Below are 19,887 nucleotides of genomic sequence, written 5' to 3'. Positions count from 1 at the left end.
TGTCGCAAGTAAAATGGGTAGTTAAAATAAGAATTTTATCAAAATGATTTTTGCCTTTCTTTCAAGTTAACACGTGTCTTTTCGCCCGAGCTTGATTCATATTTATTGTTCAAATAAAAGAGATGACGAGGGAGAAGCACTATAAGAGTTTGTGAAGAAGACAAAAAGACAGAAAATATTTTGAAAATATAAGAGCGAGAGAACTAAAAAGGATAGATAATCCCCCCGGGGAGTCTTCTCAAAAGGTGACGTCAGAGATAGAAGAGTTGGAGGGGAAGAGAGAGAGAAAGAGAGAGAGACAGCGAGCGAGGGTGACAGATGGGGACAATAAGAGAAAAAGGGATCGGATGGAGACAGAGGTAGAGAGTGGGAGAAATAGAGAGAGAGAGGGAATGAGAGTGAGCGATGGAGGGAGAGAGGGAGAGAGAGGTGTGAGAGAGAGGCGAGGGGAGGGAGGCAATGGGGGGAGAGGCGGGGGAGGGGCGAGAGAGAGAGAGAGAGAGAGATCCAAAGTGTGTTTTTGGTCACTCAGACTTGCTATTTCCTGTGTTTTTGGCCTCTCTCTGTATAGTCAATGGGAAGAGCTTTCGGGTGTGTTTTTGGTTTTTGTGTTTTTGGTCATTGAGGGAAAAGTTTTGCCAGAAATAGCCTCTTCCATGAATATTAACTGCTTATTTAAATTATCTTAATTTTATTCTTTTGTAAACAATCTAAAAAGACCAGGGACGAATTAAAGACAATAAACTGCATGTTAACATTTTTCTTGATTGTTTGCGGTCATAATCATGGCGTGATAAAGATTTTACAGAATAAACTCAGCGACAAAGTGAAGTACGTGGCAACACCAACATCAGACAAAAAATTATTGCACGGGCAACACTGCGTTAGCATGACCTTCGTGGTGTGTGATGAAAATACAGCATTTAAATGCAGATTTCGAGGTTATACATCACATTTATTTGCTCTTTTGATGTCTGGAAAACCATATTTGGACGCTTATTACTCAGGACAACATCAACTCTGCCCAGCAAATCATGTGTACATTTTAAAATACAGTGAATCATGATCGCCCGGCATGATCGATTCGAGAATCGAGGTACGGTAAGCTTACTTTCAATTTTTTCATGCTTTTTCCCCCATAATATTTATTTATCATCTTCTGTTTGTTCACTTGACTTTTATACACAAATAATTTTCAAAATAATGGACACATTAAACAGTTTTATCGCTCGTATAAATCAAATTTTATGTAGTACGGTACTATCGCAATAACGAGTTCGGTGCCGAATTTGGCAGCATATCATGAATTACCATACACATTCATGACATTCATGTACAACTACTATTACTACTATGATGTAGTAGTGCAGTAACAGGAGTAGACCTTGATGATTGACAATTCAATTGTATGGCCATATCATGACTGTTGTTATTTTTAACATTTCGAACAGTGCATACATTTTGGAAAGTTAATGGAAACAAAATTAACATGTCATGGTTTCCTCAAGAGTAAAACTAAGAATTTGAATGCACATTGGCCATGGGCATTGCACAATAAACCTTGGCTTGTGAAATGCATGAATGATTCTTGCACTATATAAAACCAATCACTCACTACGATACGATACGCAAATCTAAGACTAAGGGACAGTTTACACTCGAGCCGCTGATGCTGACACAACGCGATCAGTGATACAACAGTTAGTAAAAGTATTCAGTAGGCCTACAAGTGCCCAGGCCAAGTGGCATGGGCCATACATGTAAATTGTTCGAAATATTCTCTATTCTTAGCCAGTGGGAGTGGTCTAGTTCGTAGACATGTAATCTGATTGGACAATCACATGATTTTGGGTGCCGTCTATCACTCAGGGGGTAGACGACCCCACGTCATCATGAGTGTTGATAGCACGTAACACGATCGTAGAGGTGTGCGAATGCGTGTATCAAATATCGCATTTTATCATACCACTAAGGGAAACATCAAAGAACACCGCTAACCTGATATATTTTCTAGTCAGTGAGTGCGTATTTTGTGCTTTATATCTAGTCAGTGAGAGCGTATTTTGCAAGCCCGATCTGCGTGCGGTACGCCGAGGTACGCCAGATAAAGGCGAAGTCGCGTAAACGGTAGCGCCAGAAAATGCACGCCCGAATCTGTATAATACGCGAACAGTCATCTATTTTTTGTAATGTTTTTCCTATTTAGCAGTGCAATGTTTAAAAACGTAATTATTTCAATATTTAGAATGATGTAGTGGTATGATAAATTCGTTATTACGTTCAGCGTTGGTAGGCCGGGTGGTATGCCTATGGTACGGAGCTGTATCTGGGTAACCGTAAGACCTACGGGGAGGCTACTTGGTGGGAGGAAGGACATCTAAGTTTGCTCCGTAACCATATGTTTTCGGTGACAAATATGCAAATCAACATAGCTAATTTGCATAATTTATGCAAAAATCAGCGTAAATTGATAGCGGAGTTTGTGGACAGACGATCTCTAGATTCGTCAGGCGCATGGTTGCAGGAAGGATACACACCTGCTGATCACCTCGACGAAAAGTATGCGCATTTGGTTTTTTAGTTTTTTTAATTTGCCAGGTGGTGTATGACGTGCAGTCCCTAAATTCAGTAAATTTTCATCGTCAACCGTGTAATTGAATGGGATTATTTTGAAATTTTAAAAAGCTTGAAATATCACAAACAAATAGGCCTACATGTATGTTGATAAATAATATAAATACAAGCTAAAACCGTTGGGGTTCGATAATGAACCCCACAAAACTAACCGAGCATATGGAAAATGCCATACGGCCGGGCGGTTTCACGAGTTGCCGGCTCGATCATGTCATCCGCCGCCTGAATTTGCATAATTTATGCGGAATGCTTCTACAAATATGGCTGGAAATCTGAAGAAATCTGCCTTATGGAGTTGTATCTGGGATCCGTAAGAAGAACCCTATCATAATACTAATCATGGCGTGTCCGTCCGTCCCTGTGTCTGCGCGCTATTGCATGCGTGTGGCTCCCTAACGCGTGCTCGAGGTGCGTAGCGCGTGCGTGCAGTGCGCTATCGCGTAGTGCGCGGAGTACTGACGGGCGCAGTGCGAGCATCGGAAAGCATTAATTACAGACTCAGTGCACGGTTAATCGTGCAGGTGCATCTCATCGGATCAATAGGCCTAATAGAATTTCGAGGTAATTTGGGGTCCTCCAATGTGGTAGTAGGACAGGGACTCCAAGGAAGAGGCAAACGATGGCTTCATTGAGAGACGTATATCGTAGTAGTTTGAAAGGTTAGGACAAGTATTATGGGTAACGGGTGTTGGGTAATTACCGGGTAATTAGAGATAGGCCTATCACGAGAACCGCCCAACCCGAGAACCGCGAAATCTAGTGCGCTATGATGATGAAACTTGGTAGGGGGTGGCATGACATAAGGATCTCGACCTGATTCGACTTATATGGTAATTACATGCAAGTACCCGGTACCTAATTTGCATAATTTATGTATAACATGCAAAAACCTATTTTCTCGGAGACTAGGGGTTGCACGTTCTTCAAACTTGATGGGTGGGTGCATCTTGACCCCAGATAGAACAAGTTTGTATTGGTTAGTGGTTCAAGGTCACCCGAGGTCATCCAGGGGTCATCTTAGGTCAAATTACTAAAAACTGTCGTATGGGCACGAAACTTGGTGGGTTCAGTCAACATTTAGAGTCAAATTTTTGGAAGGTCATTTCGGGGTCATTCTAGGTCACCCAGGGGTCATCTGAGGTCAAATTACTAAAAACTGTAGTACGGGCATGAAACTTGGTGGGTACAGACTAGTTACAGTCAACATTTAGGGCCAAATTTTCGGAAGGTCATTGCAGGGTCATCCAAGGTCATCCAGGGGTCATCTGAGGTCAAATTACTAAACACTGTTAAATGGGCATGAAACTTAGTGGGCACAGTAAAAATTTGGAGCCAAATTTTCGGAAGGTCATTGCAGGGTCATCCAAGGTCATCCAGGGGTCATCTGAGGTCAAATTACTAAACACTGTTAAATGGGCATGAAACTTAGTGGGCGCAGTAAAAATTTGGAGCCAAATTTTTGGAAGGTCATCTAGGGGTCATCTGAGGTCAAATTACTAAAAACTGTTGTATGGGCATGAAACTTGGGGTGAAGGTCATCCAGGGGTCATCTGAGGTCAAATTACTAAAAACTGTTGTATGGGCATGAAACTTGGGGTGCAGTCTAGACTAATTCCAATCAGCCGTCTACACTTCGCATAGGCCTACTGTGTATGCTTCGTAGTGACGACTGATTATCTTACAGCCAATATCATGACGGACTTCTGAAAACTATTCAATGCGACTTTGGTTGTGCGCCTTAGCGCGACTGACTAGCGGCGCCGTGTACAGCGTCGCTGTACCAGCGCCGCTGTGACAAGATCGCGCTCTGAACTTCTAAAACAACAAACTCGGTCAAAAGGTCAATTTGGACACAACTAAGCATGCTCTATGCCACAGGAATCCTGTTGCAAAATCCGTCACTTTTTTTCCTCGTAGTTTTCTCAGTCGTCAATCCAGACGGTTGACGACTGAGGGCAGCAGTCTAGGTGCAGTCAACATTTAGAACCAAATATTTGGAAGGTCAGTTCAGGGTCACCCAGGGGTCGCCAGGGTCATCTGAGGTCAAATTATCAAAAACTGTTGTATGGGCATGAAACGTGGTGGTCTACTTGATTATACCTACATAAATGGTATTTGTGAAAATTCGACCACTCGCCTAGCAGCATCATGCTAGCGAGTGATTAACCACTCTCCTTTAAATTCTAGACGGCAAGGCCTGAATCACCATCAGCCAGGTGTCAAAGGTCAAATTTCAATATTGGTCCAATCAAGCTCAAATTGAACAGGCAAATCACCATGGGTTGTTGCAGGTTTATTTACTTCTACCAAAAGTAATCACGAAAGCAGGCAGTTTGAAAGCAGGTGAGACTCGTGGTTCAAGAATTGCCTTGTTTGTGAAAATGAGCACTTTCCAATAAACACAAGTACATGTAACTCCATTTACATGTAGCACCCCATTAAAATCAATGGCCATTGAAACATAGACTTAACTACATAAGTCATTGAATGTGGAATATTAACTTTAAACTTGTTTTTCTCAGAATGGAGTTATGTCTTTGTGTCACTGACCCCTCAATATTTACTACCGGTACTTGAATAACAAAATTATTTACGAATATCCAGGTGAGGTGAAATCCTAGCAATCTAGTTGTGAACAAAACAGTAAACAACTACATTAGTGCAATCGGGGCACTGGTCAAGAGGCAGGGTGTTAGCCGGGATCCCAAAACTGCCCGTCCACAGACCTGGCCTGGGATTTAGGCATCCAGTGAGTGCGCCACAGCATGTCAAATTACAATCAGTCATATGTTGCAAAATATCAAATGGCGAACTGTTATGCTACACTCCAACTGCAAAAATGCGTCAGAAAAAGTTTTATAGACATTTTAAAAAGATATTGTACTATTTGTTGTCTAAGTAGTTACTGGTTCATGCTTGATTTGCACACTAACAACCCATTGACTTTGTGTTGTGATCATTTTGATTAAGTTTCCGAATACCGGTACCGATAGCGTGAACCAGTTGACCTGGCAACTATTCTTGATTTTGATGTCACACTACGATGACCAATGAATACATTGATCTCATTGGGGATTTTTATCAGACCAAAAGTGCCTGTCCATAAGACAAGTTAAGGTTTTTTTCCATCCGTCTGCTTTTGAGATGGCCCGTCCAAAAGACGAGTGGATAGGTCTTTGGCCAACACCTTGATGAGTTGATAAAAGAGTTAAATACAAACCCTGAAGATCATATTTTTTAAATGTGTAATTGTGTAATTTTATTTTTCCAGGCTCGCTGTACCGTACATGGCATTGATATATACAATGAAATAGGATTCCAAAAGGATGCCCAAGGAGGATACAAAGCCAGGACCGGTATACATATGGATGCATACAGGTAAGGGGGTCATGATCAGTGATGGTTGCATTAATGAAATAGGATTTCAAATAGATATCCAAGGATAATATAAAGCCAGGAACATTTCAGATTTAGGGACCATTCACAAACACTTGTGGGGGGGCTGATGCAATTACTCGGTCTCTGATGCGGTGGCAACATCTAGGCCTAATGTGTACATGAAATATGTACACCCATTCATCTTTGCTTATGAAAGATGTTGCTTTTAATAAACGGATAAAAAGTGAATCTTTGCTTTGTGTACAATCATTCTTATGGAGCCAGATGATCTAGGTACATGTAAGAACCACTGAACCAATCTTGATCAAAAATAGTAAAACTTAACTATATAGCAATACTAGGTTGCCTGTAGCTTTTAAATAATGATAAATATATTCTGACATGCCAAATGTGTGTCAAATCTGCTATGTGACACTAGAATTTCATCTTTAGAAAGTAGGCCTATATGTCATAAGCTTTAAAATGATTCATCATTTGACTTCTTACGATATCCGGAAGCGGAGTTATGGTTAATTGAACTTGACACACTTTAGCATTTGAATATGACTTTCAAGTTAGCTCAATCGTTAAGGCGTTCTTGGAACAGGTTCATCAGGTTTGGTAATTAGCAAATGAAAAGTTTTTTTTTTTTTTTTTTTTTTTGTGTCAAAACCAGTTGAAGAAACTTACATTTCTTGCTGACAGTTTCGTCAGTGCACCACTGACTTTCTCGAAGCTTGGTGTTGTTGTGATGATCCAACAGCTGATGACTGGTGGGAAGTTATATCACTTCAGGTAGCTAGGTTAGTCTTGCTACAAGTCTCCAACAGTGGATCAAACACGTGAAGCCAGGGCTAATCATATTATCAATTGGGGGGAGGCAAAAATCTTAGAGAGAGAAAGTGATAGGAAAGCGAGATGGATAAAAGAATCAATTCAGATCAGGAGAAGGGGGCGAGGAGTTATGAACAGAGACGAGGGGTCTACAATCTGAGTCACGTGTTTGATCCACTGTTGGAGACTTGTAGCAAGACTAACCTAGCTACCGGAAGTGATATAACTTCCCGCCAGTCATCAGCTGTTGGATCATCACAACAACACCAAGCTTCGAGAAAGTCAGTGGTGCACTGACAAAACTGTCAGCAAGAAATGTAAGTTTCTTCAACTGGTTTTGACAAACAAAAAATACCTTTTCATTCGTTAAGGCGTTCGACTATGGTGCGAGAGGTTGTGGGTTCGAACCCTGGCGGTGCCTATTATGCTCTCCTTGAAAAATTTAGTTAGCTTGAAATTCCCTGGACAAGGAACTTACTGCTAATTGTCTCGTTGTAACCCGTGACGAAACTCGGGAGCTGATCCTGGTTGCGATGGTTATTTGTCGAATGTCTAGGGTGTGCGCTCTTGTTGCAGCAAAGTCCCTGATTTGTTGTTAAATGGTCTATGGAATGATGTGGGCCGTAGTGGTCAGCGACAAACTGTAAAGTGTGCTGAGGCTTGTGGATCAACGTCTATGCGTAGCGCACTATAAATCACTGCACTTTTTTTTTTTTCATATTACATTTTGAGTTGTAGGCCTATCACATTTGCCGACTTTACGAGCGTTTCCAGATGGACGGTCACATACATGTATGTGATGGAATGGTGATACATCTATTGTGTGGTTAAATGTCATATCTAGGGGTAATTTGAGGTTGTTTACCCCAAACTTTCAATCACCGCAGGAGTTGGTTGCGGTTTCCACATACTGTGAGGGATTTTCATGGGACTTGGACACAACAATGCTTGGGTAGAGGTACATTTGTGCCTGATGTAATAGAATTGAAATTAAGAAACACATTCAAATTGGCATGCACATTAATTATTTCTGTTTTTAACATTTTCCCATGTATTCTTTTCAGTGCCAGCATCTGTAAAAAAAATGGGGAAGCAGAAGAGCTTGCAATGCCGCCTCTGTGGCCATGATGTGAAGTGATTAGACCAGCATTTCATCAAGATACCTTATACGGGGGAGTTATTTGGGAGTGCAGGGGGTGCGGTGGTGGAAGTGAAGAAGAGGAAAGCATGGAAGGAGTTATCAGAGGTTTTGGGGTCAGCATGGTACAGCAGGACGTGGGAGGTGGTGAGAAAGAAGTGGACAGATGTGGTGTTTTGGGTAAAGCAATATAGAAGAAACAGGATAGGAGTAATTGTAACAGGTATGTAAAAAACACCAGTGTATAGTTATACTATACTATAGTATTAGTAAAGGGCCAAAGCCAAAAATACTGCAGTGTAATAGCCATTTAAATCTAGCTGATTGTATTTGAGATATATCTACTTGTTAAAAAGAAACAATTATAGGTTAATGAAAGCGTATTACTTGTTGGGAGAGAAATAAGACAAAATAATGCACACACGCCAATGTTGATGCATCTAGTGCATGAGCCCCGAAAAGCTGGGGAGTGGCTATTATTTGTCCCGAAATACTCACTTTTTACAGATTTTAAGGCCAATTCTTGACCGTTTTCAACCAAATTAATAACAGGACATTCCTATATATATATTCCTTGATCTCCCGTATGAATTTGGTGACATTGGGATCAAAACTGATGGAGCCTTTTCATTAACTCACCCACACCCCCACACACCCCCCCACACACACATAGTCAGTCACAACATTTGCCTATTTATAGTAAGATATGTTCAATCATATACCAACGGTCAATTATGAATCTCTTGTCTACATACATAATCTAATTATTTATTCTGCCTCAGAGAGGCAGTATGCTTTTTGCGCGGCATGTAAGCCGATTATCCTATATGCGTGACAAATCGATATTCTGACAAGTACTGTAATTTCCACCCAATATAGAGAGCGGTAGCAAGAGCCCACTTCTCTGCGCCATACATAAATTCGCCTATCGGCATTTCCCTAAAATGAAATTTCAAAAAGGCAGTAATGTTGTTCACAATTAACACACTCTGAAATTATAAAAAACTTTACTTGTACATGTATGTATTACCAGATGTTGCAGTCACATTAATATTAATGTATTTTTTTATAGTGATTTACAGAGAGGAGCAAATTGCAAAGAAATTTCAAAAGATGTAACTCTACCAACCAATTGATGGGCAGCTGAACTTGGTACAGAAATGACCTCTACGTTGTCGTATGACCAATTGTCGCGAGTCAAAATGGAGGTGGACACACAAAATGTAATACACATGCATGTTACTGACCACAAGACTCTAACTCAGTCATGGCTCAATGATGAGAAAATTTCGTTTTTTGTGACCAATCTAATGAAGTTTTATCAGGAAGTTCAACGTCCTGGTAGAGGAAGGAAAGGAGCAAATATGTGTCTGCATTATTTTCTACAGCACCTGATGAAGATGATGAAATGAACATACATGATTATGTAAGTTGTACTTCTTGTTGATTATAATCATCTTAAAATCAGCTTGCAAAACATTGCTCAATTGTACAAGATTTTGTTCTTAATTTGTTGGAAATGTGACTCGTTTAAAAGTCAATGAAGAAGAGAGGCTCAGGTGAACTGGCATTGTAATAAAGCTAGGAGATATATCAGAACTGTTCGGGATTCAAACCAGCATGCACTAATTATTTCATGTCGTATAGTTCACCACAACAGCACATGTTGGATCACCAACTTGGCTGTGAGACACTTACGAGAAAGAAATCATTACAAGTTTAATTCACCATTAGATCTGCTGTTGTGGTGGTGAACAATACCACATGAAATAGGCAGTGTGTAATAATTATATATCACTGTTTCGTCTTAAACAAAAAGTCTGATCTGAGGAAGCCCATACATGCCATAGCCCTACTACTACCACAGACCACATCCTTGCCTTGTATTAATTGCACTGATCACAAATGGGCATGTTAGAGAAAGCAAGAATTCTTGATCAAGGCTACTTTCCTATGTGAATTGATAACATAGGCCTACATTTCGAGTACTCGATCTTGAGTAGACATTATCAGACCTACCCCGATATACGGTGAGCTGTTTGCAGTAGATAGCAGCATACTAGCCTTAATGTAAGCTATAGTGCATATCATCAAACTAGCCCTAATACATGTATATAAGGTTAGCTATCTTCAGTAGACAGCATCAGATGTTTTGTGAATGTAAACACAATGCTATATTTTCCCAAACCAAATATTAACATTATTATATGATAGGTGCTGTGTACATGTATAAAAACCCATAATATTTAATATAATGAAAATGATGGTGCTCAACACATAGACGTTTAAAGCATGTTAAGCTAAAGTTATACATCTTATGCGCTATCCCTCCTTGATCCCAGAAATGAAGTGTTTTGATAATAGCTGTTTAATTTTTTTATTTTAACGAATGGCAGCTTTCAAATGGATAATCTAATAAAATCAAGGCAAAAGTGGAGAATAAGCATGCATCATACTAATGCATTCGAAGAGTGAATCGACACCTGTGGCACGCGGAGGAAAAAAAACGCCTATGCCAGTAACCCTGTCACCTACGCATCTGCAGCATGGCATTCAAACAAGGTGAGTTTTGGAGACTGTTGTTGTATTGTTTCCTGGTTTATCACACTCCGCTAGTATAGGTGTATTTTGTGGGTAGCCTGCAAGGTACCTTTCACTTTTGCCCTTTGTTTAGTCATGTCATTCTCATTTCAAATTCATACACTCCTAGAACCGTCACTTAATCAGAAAAGCCATTCAAAACTGTATGCCCATGTATAAATATTGTATAATGCACTGGCTTGCAGTTCTGTGTATAAGTCATGTGTACACTACAAAACTTCTATACCGGCCGCCTGCAAGGGTAACCGTCGCCAAAGTACATAGATATGTACATACAGAATACCTACATGAGTAGTCTGTAGTACCAGTGCGAAACCACAGCTGTTGGGGGCCTGTGCAGTACCAACAGAGTACCTATGTATGTACCTTGATGACAGTGTACCCATGCAAGTGGTCGCTGAAGAAAATCTTGCCTTGCAGGGTACAGCACACAATTACAATTATGCAATATTTACGCACCCTCACATATTTTATAATGGCTTTTCTTATTGTCTACACGGTCCTAGGAGTGTATGAATCATGCTTAAAGTTGTATAACTTTACATTGTTGCTTAAATTAGTTAATGCGTTGTTTTAATATAAACTAATAAGTTGTTTTGCAATTTGCAATTCATTATGCACTCCATGTAATCCATTCCATTCATAACAAAGTATTTATTGTTATGATTTTTTATGAAAGTTTTTTTCTTACTGTTGAACAATTAGAAACAATACTCTCATTTTCAATACATTTTAATCTTCATCGCTAATCTTGCTCAGTTACAGCATATCATGGTGGTTGTTAAACGTTTATGTGGCATTATGCAAATATTGTGTTAATTGAAAGAAATCCAAACATTGTTTTTATTTGAGACAAATCATATCTGCAAAAGTTGTGTTCATTGAAATCCAAACATTATAACAAGTGTTTTGTTTTTAGTTGAGACAAATCATTTTGTGTTACCCAGCTGATGAAAGCTATTTATGCTTTTCTGTAAAATCTTGTTTACAATTTTACAGAAGGTCCTGAACACAAAATGGTCTCAAATAACCAAAGAAAGGGACCGAAACTGTACTTGGAATTACTATAAATACCATGATGATACCATAATCAAGGTGCTTGCATTTGTTTGTCAGCTATCAACCACTTTGGTAGTTATGCAGAATATGTACAATATACAGCTACATGTATCAAGGCATAATGAAAGTTTTGGCAGTTAAAATCTGAATTCCTTGTACAGTTCTGGGGAACATTTTGTTAGTTCCTCTGTTTCAATTTGCAAAGTTATATTTTCTCAAATTTGTCTCCATATTTATTGAGGGACTTTTGTGTCTATCCAGTCTGTTGTGGGTTTGGACTTGATAGTCCTAGCCTGCACCAGATTGTTTTAGTCGTAGCCTGCAGTTGGCACTTGGTAGTTTCAGCCTACAGCCAGCACAATGTATGTATGGCTTGCAGTATGCACCATGCCTTCATTATTGAAAATTGCAGGAGGCTCCAGGAGCTCTGTTAATCACTCTCCTGAGTTTACTAAAGTGCTCAACATGGAGCTCAATCTTTTAATAATAATAATAATAAACACATCAAAAGAAATAAGTCCCCCTCTGAACATGTTGTCATAATATTGTAAGGTTTTGTTTTGTACCAATAAAACTAACTTTGAAATAATTATATGACTGTTTACTGAGTGCTGTGTGAAAATGAGACATTTCCATGACTTCAGGGCCGAATGAGCCTAAATTGAAGGCAAAAACTGCCCTTTTCAATAGTGACAAAGTAGGCCTATGCTTGTCACAAAAGTTGATTCATGGTTTGTTACTAATGGAAAACCCCATGTGTTTGAGTGCAGTTTAAAATCCTCACCAAGTGAACATTTACTGTAATGTGTATCGATTCTTGATCATTCAGCCATGCAAATCCCCTTGGTACAGAGTTCAGCACAGTGAGTTGTAAGATGGCCAGTTCCATTCCTTGTCCCAATACGCCTTGCAGTTAACAAGCATAGGCCTACTTTGTGACTTTTGGAAAGGGCAGTTTTTGTCTTTAATTTAGTCTCATTCAGTCATGAAGTGATGGACATCTTTCATTTTCACAAAGCACTTAGTAAACAATCATATAATTATTTCTAAGTAAGTTTTATTGGTACAAAGTTTTCAGAGGGGGACTTATTTCTTTTGATGTGTTTATTTATTTCTTATATGCGCAATTACATCAAAAGAACTCAAGGTGCTTTACAAAACATGATATTAAAAGCACATAAATTTGTAAATGTATAACTTTTTTAAATATCTGTTTATTAAAACACAGAGTCAAGTAGTGAGGAGCTCAGTAAATCATACTCCTGGAATGTTGTTAAGGAGAGCTGTAGGATAGGAGCGCTGATGTAATCAAGCTCCTCAAAAATGAAGGTCTGATGCACTAGGTAGTTTGAGCCCATAGCCTGCAGTTGGTGAGTTTAACATGCAGTTCGCACTTGGTAGTTTTAACCCACCCTGCACCTGTTAGTTTTCGCCAGTGGCCCACACAGCGATATCTATCCATATAGAAAATCACCACTGCTAAAAGGAACTTACGTACGACTCAACACGTTGTCAGCCAATCACCCTAAAGCTGCCCGAGTGAAGTAAACCATGCAGATGCGCCGGACGCGAGTTGTTTTATCGATGATGAAAACGGTGAAACATAATTGAATCCCTTTCAACAACGAAAAGAAGCTAAAGATCGTAGGCCCCCTATAATTCACAAGATTTTTTTATTCGGTATACCCGTTTGTCATTGCCACTCAACCTTACAAGAAGATCGGTGATTTCTCTGTTGATATCAGCAATAAAACTACAGAATAAAACGGCAATGTTTAGCCGCTACCTGAAAAATACTGAATTAAACTTGTAAGCTTGCATATGCACAAAGGTTCCAGGCATGATTTAATTTTACGCACTCTCGCGTAACCCCGCGTAATCGTAGTCTTGCTCACGTTCACGTATACGCTACAGTAAAAGTGTGGATTCATCACGGATTAACAACAGTTGGCTCCTGTAAAAAAGGTATAGGAAGAGTTGTTGAAATTATGAATAAAATGCCGGACTGACCTTTAGAATATTGCTGAAACACATTGTTTACCCTTTATTTGTATATGTGTGCTCTCTTCATGTTTCTGCAGCAAATGAGGAATTGGATTCTCCCCACAGACTAGTCTATACAGCAGTGGGATTGAGGCTGGTGATTCTGAGGGGGGAGACCTTGAGTCAAGGGCCAATCAGTGAGGAAGGCAGCAATGTGGAAAATGTACACTACATACCCAAGGTAAGTTTTCTCCAACCAGCATTTCAAAGGAATGTATTAGTAAATGTATAGGCTAGATAAAAGACATACAGTAAGCCAAAAAATTAAGGTTCCAGTTATGTTCACCTCCTGTATAACCTCAACAAAGAAAGATATGTCATAATTGGAAACTGCAGCCAATAGCTGCAGCTGTTAGCTCGAATTTAAGACCTCATTCATTGAAATTGTTCAAGAAATAAAGACATGGCGATCCCAAAACCCAAGGAAGATACCAATGTAAAAGTTGCAGTTTGTTTCATTGCATGCCCTATTGATTTGTACACAAAGCGTTCGTGAACAAGAGAACTAGCGCCGCGCTGATTAGCACGGTAAAACTAGCATTGTGCTTTCACTGATTAGAACACAAAAGTGCAACTTTTGATTTCATTTCTTCATTAGGTTTTAGATCACCGTTTCTTTAATTCTCAACCAATTTCAACAAATAAGGTCTTAAATCCGAGCTACAGAGTACAGGTATTGACTGCTTGTTTTAATTTTCACATATTTGTCTTTATTTGGGATAATTATACAGGGGGTGAACACAACTGGTACCTTAATTCTTTGGCTTACTGTATAATGACATGCCTGTTTAGAACACATTCAACACAATGCTTTTTCATTGTTAGTTTTAAAGTGTTTGTTGAATTTTTAATATTTTGAAACATTTGGTTAAAACTGCTTTGGTAAACTAAAATGTACATCTTATAATTAAGAGCACGTACTCCTGCGATGTTGACAAGGCCCATACGACGCGTAGTGGTGGAGTAAACAATAGAGGTGCCTTGTTAACATTGCAGAAGTCACTCTCGCCAAAGGTTTACAGCAAAATACTTTAGTCAGTGTTCATATGGAGACAAATCAATGAACAAACATGTGTATTCTATATGATGGGGGTAGAGGGTGGGTGGGGGGAGTTTGAGAAGTATTATTTTTTCATTATCAATTTTCTTTAATCATAGCACCATAAATTTTCACCTTACCAGGTACAATTTTCCCTGACTAACATTTTGCAATAAAATGATTTTGTACAATTTCAACTTGATAAGATGCTAACATCACCAAGTTTACCAAGAGTGATAAATATTGACCTGTCTCTTCACATGACCTCTTTTTTCCCATATTTAGCTCAAGCACATGGTCCCAGGTAAGATCTGTCTCCGTCAGCGACCACAAGGTTCGGTTACCTCTGTAGAGGGACTCAACAATGCCAGAAACAACAAAGCTGCCAGTATATTATGTGCAAGAAACCCACCATCATGGGATAGGTCGTTAAATGACGGGCTAAGCGTGATCAACATCTACACTAAGAAATACCAGGAGGCTTATAAGTGACAGCGAGGTGAGTGATAAATGATGTGGCATGTCCCCTCCCATCCAATACTTGTCCCCATTACTGGATCAGTCCCCCAGAGCCTGTCCCACTCCATATAAGATTTTGTCCCTGTAAACTTGTGATATAAACTTCGATGCAGTTTAATAAATTATAAATCCTAAAATCACGTCACAAGGGCGTATCCACTCCATGCTTAAAACATTGCAAATGATATGATTTTGTCATATGGGCTAGTTTTAGCAACCACTATTATTATTATATAAGCTCCGCCATCTGACTTTGTCACCATATAGGGCACAAAATTTGCCTCTGAATTGTTAGCCCCATGGAAAATTGAAAGATAAAACCTGTTGTGAGGCACCTCCCAAATATACTACCCTGTTGCGGATGATTTAGTCAAGGTGTTGTCAGTTTTTACATCATTGTACATTGTATGGTTATATGTGGCAATTTGGTCCAATTTCATGTGACAAATGCTATGAATTTTTTTATGGTCAGTGATGGTTGAAACCGATAATAACAGTATTGAAACGATTTGTGCATTTTGCAGTATACCATGGAAAACTTCCAGCGACAGCATCTGGACCCGGTTTCAGAGGTCAAAGCCCCACTGGGTACTCGTATGACGAAGACTTTGGACAGAAGGCGTCCAGCACCACTAGTCAGTACCAGTCATCGAGCGCCACTGAAGGCAGCAGTTCGGTGAGGGAATTGTTGGCTACGGACAGCCGGTCTCTTGGAGGGCCTACAGAGAGCATATTATATGAAAATGATTTTACAGGGAGTGCAAGGAGTGCCTCTATGAAATCTGATGTGAGGGTATGTTTTTATATAACTATAATTACAGTAACTTTCAAGAATAAAATTGCTGTTTTTAGATTATACTTAACAGTAGGCATATCACCTCAACAATAAGCGCAGTAAAAACATGTTATTGAATGTTTCTACATGAATAAGCTTCATAAGAGCATCAAAAATCAAAAAACGGAATTGAAATCGGTAAATGCATTGTGATGTAGTGTCAATTTTAGGATGCTCATAAATGGAATGGAAATCGGCCACAAATGGCTATAATCACAAAATTGGCACATTTCGAAATTTCACAGGGCCTCCTATATGGCGTTCAACCAGTGCATTGACATTCCTCATGATATCTCTCACGTGTGTCACTGGAAAAAGTGTGTGAACCCAGATCACTTGTCGCACGAAGAGCGTGATGTCAACATGAACAGAGAGGTATGCAAAGCACAACGTCAATGCACTGGCAAGCACATATCTAAGGATGGCAAAAACAAGACTTGCACTTTTATCAAATGTAAAAAGGTGAGTTTTTCTCACTTAGTGGCTATGGTGTTGAATGTTTTTGAAGTTTTGCCTCACAATTTATTGCAATTTTGAGTTCATTTTCACTCGTTTCACTCTAGCTGTGATGAAAACTTCAAAATCATACCCACATTATGTACAATTGTTTTAAACTTGAACATGGAAGGGGGGGAGGGGGAAATTCACATGATTTTATTTAACTAGGATTTAACTGTCCCTTGATGTAGTAACTCTCATTGTTCACTCTGTTGTGGCAATCATATCTCCGCCTGCGCAGGAAGGCAACTCGAAATTTGTAGAAACTAGATCGTGCACGCTTTTTGAAATAATTCTGGCGATGGCTCATTTGATTCAAAGCAATAAGGCAAGGAGAGTTTGGAGATAGAGGCACTCCACATGCACTGGTCTTGCTCACTATAGAATCTCCAACACAATTGTTCAACATGTGAATAGCGCTGTGATCGCGCCCAGCCCCAATCCGTGAGCATCTCATCGTGTACGTGGGGATTGTTGTGCTGAAGAAATGATTGGTTGCTTCGGCCTTCTGTGTTGTGAATCCAAAACGAGTCCTCTGGAGTGCCTCTTTCCCCATTCTCTTCTGCAGTGAAGTAGAAAGCAAGTTAGAATCATCATTAGAAAACTTGAAAGTGCCACGAGCAAACTTTGGGAGGTATTCATATCTTCATGAACTATAGCTGGAATTACTCTAGCAGCATGCTTTATCAGCTTTTTCAGACTACCTCCAAACTTTGCTCATGCTTTACGAACTTCCTGCTCAGCTCGCCATGCCATGCTATCGGCCAGCCTGTTCTTGGCTTGAGTTAACTTTATTTTTGTGCAGCGATGGCCATCGTGTGTGATCACTTTAGGGCGAATTGGCAAACGTGAAATAGCACTGACCACAGATCTGTTGAGATGCACAGTATCCAAAAACTTCTTAGTTTTAATGCCATGTTGGTGCATTTCTTCAGAGAAACCGTCGGACATCCTCCCATCTGCATCGGTGGTTATCTTGTCCACCAGGATCGGTTCATGTCCATTGATGAGCTGCTCAGCAAGTTTTCTGCCACCACGCTTTTCATCCCCAGAATGACTACAGTAAGACATGGTAGCAGTACATCCCTCATGACCAGGACAGGATACATCTAGTCCTGCAGATCTAGCCATTTGTCCACTCTTACACAGTTTGCTCTCATAATTGTAGGCTATGATCTTTTTTTCAGATGTCACATTTTCTGCAACAACATCTCTGGTCTGGTTTATCTGCTTACCCATGTCTTGCTCATTCAATATTTTCATAGCATCACCAACTTTGTTCAATTGTTTCTGCAGGCTTGATGGGCAGGGTGTAGGTTTGTTCATGGATGTCAGGAGTCTTTGTGCGCCAGCTGCACCAATGCTAGTGCTGTAAAGTCCAACAGCAAGACTCCTGTTCGGTTCTGCACTCTTTCGTCCTCTGCCCTTATGATTCACTTCGCGAAATAGCTTGTACTTAGAAGACACAAAGGAGCAGTCATTGCATTTGAGTTGTATTATGGCACTGAGTCCCCATTTCTGATACAGTTTTGAATGCAGTCCTGTATAGCATCAACACATGTAGGTAGATGTACTTCACTGTAGCCACTAACCGCGTCTTGTGTATTTTTTCCTTGCAGGAGCAGTTTCTCCACTGAGGTCTTCGACGAGGACAGTGGCCGAAGTCTTGAAGACACCACTCCTGATGATTCACACCTGGAGTCTAAGAATGCTTCACCAATGGGCTTCCATACACCTATGCCATCAACATATTTCATTGTGAATGTTCTGTTAAACTCTTCGTGAGTGAGCTGCGTGAGTTTGATGTCATTATTTACATGTGTAGTTGGGTTAATAGCTGCTTTCTGATCTGAATGCAAAGGTTGCCTGGCTTTGCTAAACCATGTACTCTTGCGCCCACTCCATCCCGGGCCAGTTCTTCCCATTTTGTTGTTATTTAAGTCCTAAGCACTCTGTTTTGAAGAAAGTTGCTCCCAGGCAAAAAGAAATTCAACTGAATGTGAGAGGGTAAAACAAAATCCCACCACAGTACCATGCATAAAGATGTCTGTGATTGGCCAGTGACTGAGAACTTGAAGATTGGCATTATAGGCCCTACAAACTTTAACAATAGATGACAAAGATGTCAGATCAAAGCATGCCTACAATGACCAGGGTGAGGTGTGCATTCAAGTGTGCTAATGAATCCCAAACAATGCACACATTGTAACAATCTTCAAGTTCCCACAATTTTCACACTTTTAATTACATGGCTTTTCAGTGTGTAGGCCTATGTCGCATGGACCCACACAAAGAAAAATGAGTACACACTGTAAAAAAAGGGGGCATAAAGTTTTCTTTTTGTTGTTTAACTATTTTATTTCAAGCAATAAAAGAGTGTCACTAGAGTATTAATTGACAACAGAGAGTCTGAAATGTTCACTCATTTAGTGATACTTTAACATGGTAATCATAATGCTATCTTCAGTAGATAGCAGATATCAGCTACACAATGAATCTGCTTGAAAATAATTTTTAACCAGCTTTCTTGCTCAAGTTATTCTAAAAATAAGTTAATTAGATGCAGATAGTGTGAAATAGGAAACAATCAGACACATGTTGCTGTCTTCAGATTTCACACCACCAAATAGTATTATATGGTTGTGCGCCCTTGAATTTCAATTATCAGAAAAACCCATGGATTCCAAATCTAGCATTAAAATGAGCAGAAATTTGCATAATTTTAGCCAAATTTGGATTGATTAGTAATATTAATTCCTGCAAGTTCTACTGACATATGGTCATGAAAATGCTGAAATGCAAAAAAGAAAATTTTATGATGTCACACTTCGGTACTCTATGGGACCATAAAAGAACTTGACGGCGGCACGCTTGTTGCTCCTCAATGATCGCGTGATAATGCGTTCGCGTAATACACATGCAAGAACTAAAACGCGATTCGGCGGCTTAGATGTTCGTGATGGTTTCGTTCATTTAAAACAACAGGTATGTCCTCACAAAAATAACTTTATTTTTTTTCTGAAAAAAGGCAGTTTTTCTCGCAAAAATTACATTAAAACTGAATAAGAATGAGAATAAAGATAGATTTTGTCTTTTACCTATCAATATCGTGTCATAATGGATGGGCTGGCCAATATTTTTATGCGCGTATCCACTACTCAAAATATTGGCCAGCCCATCCATTATGACATGATATTGGATAGGCAAAAGACAAAATCCTATCTTTTATTCTCTAATTGGATATGAAATTTTTTTAGAAAGTAAGGTGTTGGGCTATTCCAGTTGAAATCCATACGCCCTGTTAATCTC

The 19,887-nt window shown here is 39.6% G+C and overlaps 1 long non-coding RNA gene across 1 annotated transcript; it reads left to right on the top strand.

Moving 5' to 3' along the window:
• The first annotated feature begins 893 nt into the window (after window positions 1–893).
• Window positions 894–19,168, top strand: LOC140167325 (uncharacterized). Its single transcript, XR_011861035.1, has 10 exons — window positions 894–1,101; window positions 5,906–6,012; window positions 7,911–8,207; window positions 9,057–9,410; window positions 10,381–10,546; window positions 12,873–13,014; window positions 13,726–13,868; window positions 15,012–15,225; window positions 15,770–16,038; window positions 18,198–19,168. It is a non-coding gene; the product is annotated as an uncharacterized lncRNA (long non-coding RNA).
• Window positions 19,169–19,887: the final 719 nt, after the last annotated feature.

The sequence above is a fragment of the Amphiura filiformis genome, chromosome 13 (assembly GCF_039555335.1).
Source record: "Amphiura filiformis chromosome 13, Afil_fr2py, whole genome shotgun sequence".
In the NCBI taxonomy this organism is placed as follows: domain Eukaryota; kingdom Metazoa; phylum Echinodermata; class Ophiuroidea; order Amphilepidida; family Amphiuridae; genus Amphiura; species Amphiura filiformis.
The sequence above is the reverse complement of the archived record's forward strand: the minus strand, read 5'-3'. Positions and strand labels throughout refer to the sequence as shown.